This window comes from Triturus cristatus, chromosome 8 (assembly GCF_964204655.1).
Source record: "Triturus cristatus chromosome 8, aTriCri1.1, whole genome shotgun sequence".
Taxonomy (NCBI): domain Eukaryota; kingdom Metazoa; phylum Chordata; class Amphibia; order Caudata; family Salamandridae; genus Triturus; species Triturus cristatus.
Window position 1 is genome coordinate 1519152062 of NC_140591.1, and position 11441 is coordinate 1519163502.

Genomic DNA, 11441 nt, shown 5'->3' on the forward strand with positions numbered 1-11441 from the left:
GATATTGGCACTATTCACGAGACCAGCATCGAACACTGCCGCCCCCCCCCCCCCCCCCCCCCCTCCAAATAAACTCTGCAATGAGATTTTTACACCAAAATATAAATCAAGGAGACATTTATATGAAATTGAGCAACAGATTTGCTAGCAGAACAGGTGTGGGCAGAGAAGCAGGCATTTTTAAATTGGGGAACTGAAATCTCTTGAGTGGCTGAAGAAGCCTACCTTCAATATCTCCTGTCCCATAGCTCTGGCAACCACTCCTCTTCACCAGGGCCACAGGGGTTTCCAAGGTCAGAACAAAAACCCCAGTGAAAACGCCCAGTTCCAGCTGGCTTCAATTCCAAGAAGGGCACGGAGCCATTCGATTACAGAATCATGTGACCTTGAGGTCACTACAAATGGTCAAGGCACTGTGAACCAGTCTGCATATCAATCACAACTTGTAACAGACTGGTCCTGGCTTCCGGGTGCCCTTCTACCTGCTTCATACAGGAGCCTGAGCAACTGACAAAACCACTCAGTTGACAGTCCCTCAAAGGAGACGCTTTCTTTTTGTGTTTGGCATATAGAGGGACTCTTGGGAAAAATGAATGAAGAGGCTTTCTTAACTTAAAACCTTTCATGTGGTGATACTGCGAGAAACTTGGGCCCAAGATGTAATCTATCTTTCAAAAATACTTGTGTTTCAGCAAACCGGCGTTCAAAACAAATACAATGGGCTGCTCTGCAGGAGGTCTTGCCTTATATGTAGCGGTTGATCTTTACGCCAAAATAGAGAAGATTTTCACTGACCATCCCAAACTGCAAGCAGTAAAGGTTTGGGATCATACTTCATCAAGTGCACTTCCTTTGCTGAATATAAATGTTTCCATTCAACCCTCGCTGGCAAAAGAGAAAAAACATTGATCTTTTACTGGATTTTATGACCGCCCGATCAATAACAAATTTCGTTCCCTTTATTTGTATGAATGGCTCCAGGTGTTATCCAGGGACCAAATAGTGGAAACACTTGACCAGATTTAGCCTTTCCCATTGTTTCAACCCCACAGAGGAAGGAAACAAGTGGGAGACAATTTGTAACTAACGTGGTGCACCTGGATATGAGAGTCTAAAATGGCTGGTTTGATTCTAATTTTCCAGAGCATGCAACCCATCACTCACCAACTTCTTATTCAGTTACTGACTACAACACTGGTGTCACACCCTTTATTTCATAGGGTAGCTTTTTTTTTTTTTAACTCTTTATTTATTCTTTATTCAACAAAACACAGTAAAATCACACACTTGGTCATATACGGCATAGATTTAGTATCACCATTATCCTTAACATCGTACACCGGACACTACTGGACAGTCATATCAGCACGTCCCCACAGTGGGCCCCCAGAGCGGCAGTCAGTTCACCTGAAAGTCCCATCCGGCCAACCAAACCCACTCGATGAGCCAGCCAGTAGGTGGAGGATCTCTGGCCATGTTCAGCTGCACAGCTCCCCAAAGTACATTGTTGATCGAATTCATCCCCTCTCCGTGCCCCCCCCCCCCCCCCCCATATGAGGGAAGTCACAACCCGCCCCTCCCCAAGAGTGACGGGACTGCAGAGCTATGTTGGTGCAAGGGAAATGGAGCAGAAAGGGAGGGGACACCGCAGGCCATGACCAGACGTCCCAAGCGACAGGACCCGTCGCAGGAGAACCGCTGCAAGGGTGAACGGCCAGTATGCCATGCTATCCATGAAGGGCGCCCATGGGACAGCCCCCTCCCCCCCCCCCGTGAGACCGGACAGTAGGGGACTATCCCTCAGTGACGGCAGGGGGGACGCCTGATCGCTGTGTGCAAGGTACCGCGTCAGGGGCCCCCAAACGTCAGGGGGTCGAGAGGCAGGCGGCAGCAGCTCAGAGTATAGAAGGACATTTTCCTGGCAAGTGAGAAGATCTCGCAGCCATTCCGTGAATTTGGGACTTCTCCCCCTTCCCCACCTGCACGCTATACGACGATTGGCGAGCAATAATGCGCTAGTGACAAAGCGACGGTCTGGCCTAGGTGTCGTGGGTGTATCCCAGTAGTGCCTGTAAAGGAGAAGATTGTAGTGGGGACCCTAGCATTTCCCCCAGGGCCGTGTATACCTGGCCCCAGTACTCATCTATACTCGGGCACGTCCAGGCCAGATGTAGGAAGTCCGCCCTGGGAGAGCGGCAACTGTCACAGCGATCGTTATCACGAAGATTGAACCTGCACATCTGTACCGGAGTACAGTAGAGGCGATGCAGAAACTTATAATGGATAACGCGAAACCTACTGCTAGAGGAGATCATTTCTGTTTGTAGACAACAAAACTCCCACTGGTCGTCCGTGAGGGCAATGCCAATCTCAGCCTCCCAACGGGCCCGGGACCTCAATACTTCCCCCCTCCCCGATATGGTTGTATAGGCGTCGGTAAAGAGAGGAGACCATGTGCGATGGGGAGGAGGAGTCAATCATGTAGTGGAAAGGTTCCAGAATGGTAGGTTCGTGTGGATATGCTGGCAGTATTTTCTGTAGCCCACTGCGGAGCCGGATAAAAGCGAAGACATCCAGGGGGGAGGGGACCGTGTCCCCGTAAAGGAGCGGGAGGTCGCGGATCTGCCCTCATGGAATAGGACACCCCAACTAGTAATCCCCATTTTTAGTTTTATTTGCTGAAACAGCCCTTCTCCAAGGAGTGGGAGAGTCGGGTGATAAACCAGAGGCATCCGTGGGGAGTAGAGTAGCGTCACTCCCATGCGACCTGCAAGGAAACTCCAGGCCTGTGCTGTAGTATGGACGGGGTTGTGTTCCGCGCGGGACGAAGGCACAGCTGCAAGAGCCACTCCCTCCAGCGGGATCGGGTCTGCCAACCAGTGTTCAACCGCAGTCTGCGGCATGAAAGGGGAAGGCCGGTACCAATAGTACGCATAGTGTGCCTGTGCGCAGTTATAGTAAAGTTCGAAGTCAGGAATATCAAGCCCCCCTTGTATATATGGGCGCGTGAGCACACTCCATTTTAGCCTCGGCCTCTTCCCTCCCCATACCAAACGGATGAGTTCAGATCGTAATGTCCTAAAGAAAAAACCACCCGGATGAAAAGGTATATTTAGGAAGAAATAGAGCAGTTCGGGGAGTATAGTCATCTTTATGAGTGAGATCCGGCCGGCCATGGTCAACGGTAAGGTCAACCACCTGGTCACATTCGAACGTATGTTTTCAAGGGCCCTGCCTTAGTTCATGCGCATCACCTCCTGCCGATCCCTGGACACCCACACGCCCAGGTACTTCACATCAGTCTCGCGCCACTCCAGTGGAAAGTCGAAAGGGACTCTATCAATATCATCAGTAAGAGGGAAGACAGCAGACTTGCCCCAATTAATGTGTATTCCAGAGTACAGCGCAAATCTCACGAATTCCCTAAGTATGGGATTTAGATTGTCCCGGGGATGTTTTATGTATAATGTAAGATCGTCCGCGTACAGTGACAGCAATATTTGCCGCCATTGACATCTCAGGGACGCCGCTAGATAATTCTGCCTAAGGCGGGACGCCAACGGTTCTATCGCCAAGGCGAAAAGAAGTGGCGACAGTGGGCACCCCTGTCTGGTGCCCCTGGTGACCAAAAAAGGATCAGAGACACGGCCATTAATGAGGACTCTTGCCATGGGGTGGCAATACAAGATGAGAATACATCTGGAGAATGCCAATGGCATACCCATATTCTTCAGAATCAAGTGGAGATAATCCCACTCGACCGAATCAAATGCCTTGGTGGCATCTAGAAACACCGCCACCAGGGCGAGAGAGGGATCTGCGTTGTCCAGGATTGAGAAGAGCGTCCGCAGATTATGGGAAGTAGATCTGCCTGGAATAAACCCAGCCTGGTCTGGCAGAATCAAGTCTCCGATCAAGAGATTAACGGGGTTCGCTAAGACTTTGGCTAGGACCTTTACATCGCAATTGATGAGGGAAAGAGGCCTGTAGGAACCGCAGCAGTCAGGGGGCTTTCCAGGCTTGAGAAGAGAGACAATAAGGGTCTCAGACATGCTGGGCAGCAAGGACCCAGTCTCATTTGCCTCGAACACTTCTTTTAAAACTGCCGCTAATGGGTCAATGAAAGTTTCATAGTACTCGACCGGGAAGCCATCCAGGTCCGGCGCCTTGCCCGACGCCATTTGCATTATGGCATCTTTGATTTCGTCTACCCCTATGGGAGCCGCAAGGAATTCTCACTGGGCATCAGAGATCCATCCGAGAGTGAGGTCCGACAGGTATTCAGACATCTCTAGTGGCGACTCGCGCTTGGACGTATATAGGGTGGAATAATGAGATACGAAGGTAGAGAGGATGGAGTGCGTGTCGCTGAGCAACGTGTCATCAGGGCCCCTGACTCCCAATATGTGGTTGGCGCAGCGCGGGGGGACGAACCACTCCCGCCAGAAATCTAACAGGTCGCTCGCCCTCCTCATACGCCCGTGCAGTGAAGTATTTACCGCAAAAGTGAACCTCCCTCTCAGCAGTAGCTTTGAACTCAGTAAGTTTAGTGCGGTAGTCGAATTGTGCCTTGGGGTCATCCAAGAAGTCAGGGGCAGTCTCTAGTACACGCAACTCGCGTTCCAGGGAGCTCAGTGTGGTGCGAAGCAAGCGCAAGACCCCCGATCCCTTAGAAATGCATATTCCTCGTGTGAGAAGTTGGCCTGGCATATGCTGTTCCTAGTTATAGGGACACCTTGCACCAGTCCAATTCGACTCCTATTGATGATAGGTTTAAGACAACCTTTAAAGAAAGCTATCCTAGTGGTAGCTGTGGAGAGCAGCCTTCAGGCTAAGTCTTGAAGGAGTGTTAAGCTTATTGTTTTACCATAATAACCTCTTGAATAACCAAATGAAAGAGTAGCCCACACAGGTATATATATAAAATATATGTATTTATTCTAGACAGAATCCCACAGTCACTTTATGTGGCTAGTGGCAGAGTTACACTTTAAACAAGCATTTATAAACACAATAAATAGCACAGAAATCAATGGGCCCCAGGGGGGGACCAAACCATATACTAAAATAGTGGTATAAGAACCACGACAATTCTACAGGCAATGCCTAGGGCATTCAGGATCGCTGGCCCCTTAAGAATCCACCCACAGTTAAGAGGAAGGGGACCCACGGGAGGCGTGTGCAGTGCGAGAAGTTGCTATCGGGATCGCAATGTTAGCCTATGGAGAATGTCGCGGTTGAATAATTCAGGTTTAAGGACACTTCTAACAACAGTACAAAGTTAAGGCTTGAGACTTAAGGCTTTGGAGAGCCCACCACCACGGAAGTACCGAAGTACCACTGTTACCTGCCCCAGGGAAGCCGGGTGCATAGGTCGATTCTGGTGTCGGGTCGCGGGCTGATTTTCTATGGAAAAGGAGTCCAAACTGCTGCTAGCTGGAAGTGTTGTTGAAGTCGTGAAGATTAAAGTTGAAGAAAAGACAAAGATGAACCTGAAAGCAGAGGGGACAGAGTCTGGGTCACAGCACAGTGACCAGGGAGCTCACAGGAAGGAGCTCGTGGATGTCGGGTGCTTCAGGTGTGGAAGGTACAGCTGGGCTCTGCAGTCACGGGCTCCGGGAGGCTTCAAGGAAGGCCAGCTTCTGGAGGGCGACTGTCCCACGTCGGCTGAGGGTCGCTGCGGTGTTAGTGTCCCGATTGGATCCACTAAGCATTGGCAACCGCAACCCACGCAAGATGAACAAAGCAGCTGCTGGTGCAGACCCACGTGGTCTGAGGGTGCTCTCCTTTGCAGGGAGCGTAGAGCAGGCCTGGAGCAACCAGGGGAACTCTTAGAAAAGAAGATTGTCCTCCGTCAGGGCCCACAAGTCGAGAGACAAGGGACCGCGGAAAGCAGCAAAATGGAGTGCGTAAAAGGGCTCCCACGGGCCACCGGAGCGGGCCAGGGAGCTGAGGGTCGGCACAAATGCTGCTTGAAGGTTGGCTCAAGAATGGGCCAAAGCACAACTTCCCCACTGGTCGGGGTCGTGTGCTAGACAAGAGGTGGCCGGTGTCTCGGGGTATGCGGGGATCTCGACACCCACGTGGTCCAGGGTGCTCAGACTTGCTGGGCACACTCACAGGACGCTGGGATGCACTGGAGACCCACCTCGAGGTTGCTGGAAGGCGTCGAAGGTCGTGAGAGCAACGAAGTTCCAACCGGGTATCTTGTAGTCTTTTAGGTGCCTGCCAAGCAGGGGGATAACTCCTTTATCCCAAGGGAGATTTCTTCAGTCAGCTGGGCAGCAGCTCGTCGAAGGTCAGTTCTGTGAAGTCCTGTACGAATCTAAGGCTCTAGGGCAAAGTTATTCCCATATATCCCCAAGATTAGGGGATGGTCCAAAAGAGAGCCTACCAATCAGAGTAGAGGCGGGAAAGGGTGGCTACACCCACTCCCCTTTGTGTGTTTCCCGCCTGGGCGAGGGGCAGGACGCCCCTGAACCGGTTCCAGGCGGTGTATGCAGAATTGGGGCTCTGCAGCTGCCTACGTGCAACTCTGAAAGGACATTTGGTGCACCCACCCTGTTCCAATCCACATATCCTGTCTGGGGAGGTGCTGGCACCTCCCTGCCACAGGAGCCCTATTGTCCAGATGGCGAGGCTGGGGTTTTCCCCAGCAACAGCCAGCCAGAGTCGTGTAGGTGGCGAACAGTAGCCATTTTGTGGTACATGTGCACTTTTAAATTGGTGTCCAAATTCTACCGCTTTTCCCATATCACCCTCCTAGCAAGGGGGAATCGTGCCCCCATGCCCATGGCTGGACTGGGGGTATGATTCCTTCATGTTTGACACCAAACACGATATGGTTCTGTGTAGCCATTCCTAAGTTACAGCGATGACGCAATAACTTATAATGCGGTTAAGAGTATATGGTATGGCTACACTACAAACAACCCAGTAACGATTTTACGAAGGTTGCAGAGAGGTCCTACTCACGTAGGGGTCCCCCCTCACACATACCTCAGCACCCAGCCCTGTAGGATTACCAGGGCCTGCCATAGGGGTGACCTATGAGAGTATATGTGTTGTATGGTATGGGACATAGGGTACCTACGTCCCTGTAAGGGGTGCTAGCACCACCTTACCCAGGCTACAGTAGTGGCCTGGTGGTGTCAGTTTGGGTGGCTGTCCCAGGGTGGCACAATAAGTGCTGGAGCCCTGGTAGGCCTACTGGGGGACCCATGCCCTGGGTACCTAGGGTACCATCTACAAGGGACTGGTAGGGCATGCCCAGCATCCAATTAGGTTTGTACCTAGAGTACTCACAACAGTTTTAGGGAGAAAGCAGATAGGCTGGGGTCCTGGATAGCAGGATCCCAGCCAGACTAGTCAAAAACCACTTAAATACCAGGCAAAAAGTTGGGGGCAACCATTAGTCAGATTCCACTCTCCTACATAACCCCCCCCCCCCAAACGAAAGGAGATAAGGCAAACCTTGTCCAGATAAGCCTTTATTTCCTGAGTGGCCATATAAGGAAGAACCTGTACTAACATGGTTGCTCCCTGTGTCATGGTCCACTTGGGAAATCCTACCCCAAGGGGTTCTAGAGTTTCTCCAAAGTCTAGGAAAATTACCTGTATTGGTTTTTGGGTCAGAGGTGGGCTGGTGGGGTGTCTGAGTCTGGAAGTGAGACCCTACTTGGGTTGGTCTCAACCTCCTCAGATCACTGGCCACTATGGAAGCCTTTCTGCCCATGACTGTGTCATATCTGGCCCTAAGGGTCAACCTCTGGCTGCCTACAGCTGGGGGTTGGATCCCTTTGGCTGGAATAGTGGAGGGCACTGGAAGGTTTGGGGCAGCTAGGCCCCAGGTTTCCCTGTGCTCAACAACATCCATTTGAGGGGTGCCTATACCTAGGGGTAAGGGGGATCCCTCAGTTTGTAGAGGAATATTCACCTGGCTGAAACTACTCTGCTGGGTGTCCCTAATCTGTTGATGAGGGGGTTCCTCTGGGCAGGGGCCTAATAAGGGTCCACTGACCTCCCTGACCTCTGCAGCCCTGGGCTGACTGAGGCAGGGTAGAGAGGGGCAGGATACCTGCTCCAGACTGGGTGCCACCTTGGAAGGATCCCCTGCCATCAGAGAGGTGGGCAGGTCAGGCCTGTCCACTTCTGGGGCAGTTACTTCACAAGGGGCAGGATCAGTTCCCTGAGAAACTTGACCCTTACCTGTAGTCTGGTGGGGGGAGGACTGTTCCTCTTCCCCTATGCTCTCTGTTTGGGTAGAGTGATCCATAGTTTCAGGCTTCACTCTTTCTATTTTCTCCTGGGGTGGAGGTGAGGCCCTCAGGGTCTCATCCACTTTCTCAGGGATTCCTACCATTTTCAAATGGGCCTTGTGGTCAACCTCAGCCCAGGCTGAGATTTCTAGATCATTCCCCAGTAGACAATCTACAGGCAAGTTTGGGGACACTGCCACTCTCTTGGGGCCAGTGACCCCTCCCCAGCTGAGATTTATCACTGCCATGGGATGATCTGTCCTGATTCCATCTATGTTGGTCACCTGGTAGCTAAACCCAGGTAAAAGCTGATCTAGGGGCACTAGCCTCTTGGTCACCATGGTGACACTGGCCCCTGTGTCCTTATAGGCCACAGCCTTCTGACCATTGATTATTGGTTCTTGTCTGTACCTGCCCAGAATACTGGGGCTCATGGTAAAGTTGGCAAACCCCATGCCACCATCACAGACCATAGTTGCTTGAGTAGGGGACCTGGATAGGCCAGAGTCCCCCTGAGTTCCCCAAGAAATCCCAACTAAGTTTCTGGGTGCACTCCCACCACCTGGGGGATTACTACTAGTAGTAACAGGAGGTGTTGGAGCTGGTTTTGGAGGAACATTCTCTTTATTGCCATTCTTTGGACAGCTGGAGTCAGTTTTCCAGTGGCCAGGTTTCTTACACACATGGCAATATGGTTTTTTGTTATTAGAGGAAGTATTTTGGGACCCACCCCCAGCACTGGGTTGTTGGGGCCCTTCAGAGGACTTTTCTTGTTTATCATCCCCATCTTTCTCTTTGGGCTTAGTGGAATCCTTCTTCTGGTCACCAACTTGGTTCTTAGGCCTAATCCTGGTTCTGACCCATTTGTCTGCCTTGTTTCCCAATTCTTGGGGAGAGGTCAGATCAGAGTCCACCAGGTGCTGGTGTAAAAGTTGGTTCTGACAATTATTAAGAATCTGCTCCCTCATAATGACATTATACAATCCTTGATAATCATTAACTTTACTGCCATTTAACCAACCTTCCAGTGCCTTGGTTGCACAATCCACAAAGTCTACCCAATCTTGATTCTGTGCTTTCTGGGTGTCTCTGAACTTAAGTCTGTATTGATCAGTGGTTAAGCCAAACCCATCTATTAAAGCAGCTTTCAAGATATAATAATCATCAGCATCCTCTTCTCTTACAGAGAGGAGCTTGTCTCTTCCTTTATCTGAAAAGGAGAGCCACAGGATTGCTGCCCACTGCTCTACTGGGACCCTCTGTACTCTACAGGCCCTTTCAAGAGCAGATATCCATTTGTGGATATCATCCCCATTCTGATAGGGGGGCACAATCTTGTGGAGGTTCCTATTGTCAGGGACTTTTTCTCTAACTCTAGGGGTTTCCTTACTGCCACCAGGGATCTCTAGACCCCACTTTCTTGAAGCTTTCTGAAGCTCCAGGGTTTCCCTGTCCAATGCTAACTGTTCTCTTTTAAGCTCAAGCTTAGCCTGCTCAAATTTGATCAGTCTGCATTTCCTCTCATGAGAGGATTCTCTTCTCTGAGAAGAGGCAGAGGACCCTTTGGATCTCCTAGAATGGTTGGATCCCACTGAGGGGGATCTGTTCCTTCTTGGATCCACCACTCTCCTTTTAAGGGTGGAGGGAGTGCCTCTTGAGCCATCACCTCCATGCTGTGAGTGGTCTGTTTCTTCCAGGTCAGGATTTTCATCCTCTTCCTGTTCCTCATCAGATTCCCCTCTGGGAGCGTCCTCTTCTGAGGGGTGCCCACCCACTCTGTCCGTCTCTCTGTACCCTATGGACTCCATAAAGTCTGCTATGAGCAGGATTTCCCTGAGACGTTTTGTGTTGGCACCTTTGTTTGTCTTCAGTTTTCTAAGGGTGCACATTTCCCTGAGCTCTGCAAAGGTGAAATTATCATACTTATCTATTGGGACCCTCTGGGGTCCTTCCATAGCCTTAGTGCCACCTGAAGACATGTTTAGTGTAGTGATGTATCTACCTACACTAAGTGTGGCCTACTGAACCCTCTCTTGAGTTGTAGTCAAGGTGTGCTAAACCCTCTACACACAACTCCAAGTTCAGTAGAACTTATTGTATTCTAGCTTGAATTTATATGTACCTTTGGTACCTTGTGGCTTTCACTTTAGAAATTCAATTTGTTATCTGGTAAAACAATGGCAAGCTTGAATCCAACCGCTGCACACCAATGTGAGAAGTTGGCCTGGCATATGCTGTTCCTAGTTATAGGGACACCTTGCACCAGTCCAATTCGACTCCTATTGATGATAGGTTTAAGACAACCTTTAAAGAAAGCTATCCTAGTGGTAGCTGTGGAGAGCAGCCTTCAGGCTAAGTCTTGAAGGAGTGTTAAGCTTATTGTTTTACCATAATAACCTCTTGAATAACCAAATGAAAGAGTAGCCCACACAGGTATATATATAAAATATATGTATTTATTCTAGACAGAATCCCACAGTCACTTTGTGGCTAGTGGCAGAGTTACACTTTAAACAAGCATTTATAAACACAATAAATAGCACAGAAATCAATGGGCCCCAGGGGGGGACCAAACCATATACTAAAATAGTGGTATAAGAACCACGACAATTCTACAGGCAATGCCTAGGGCATTCAGGATCGCTGGCCCCTTAAGAATCCACCCACAGTTAAGAGGAAGGGGACCCACGGGAGGCGTGTGCAGTGCGAGAAGTTGCTATCGGGATCGCAATGTTAGCCTATGGAGAATGTCGCGGTTGAATAATTCAGGTTTAAGGACACTTCTAACAACAGTACAAAGTTAAGGCTTGAGACTTAAGGCTTTGGAGAGCCCACCACCACGGAAGTACCGAAGTACCACTGTTACCTGCCCCAGGGAAGCCGGGTGCATAGGTCGATTCTGGTGTCGGGTCGCGGGCTGATTTTCTATGGAAAAGGAGTCCAAACTGCTGCTAGCTGGAAGTGTTGTTGAAGTCGTGAAGATTAAAGTTGAAGAAAAGACAAAGATGAACCTGAAAGCAGAGGGGACAGAGTCTGGGTCACAGCACAGTGACCAGGGAGCTCACAGGAAGGAGCTCGTGGATGTCGGGTGCTTCAGGTGTGGAAGGTACAGCTGGGCTCTGCAGTCACGGGCTCCGGGAGGCTTCAAGGAAGGCCAGCTTCTGGAGGGCGACTGTCCCACGT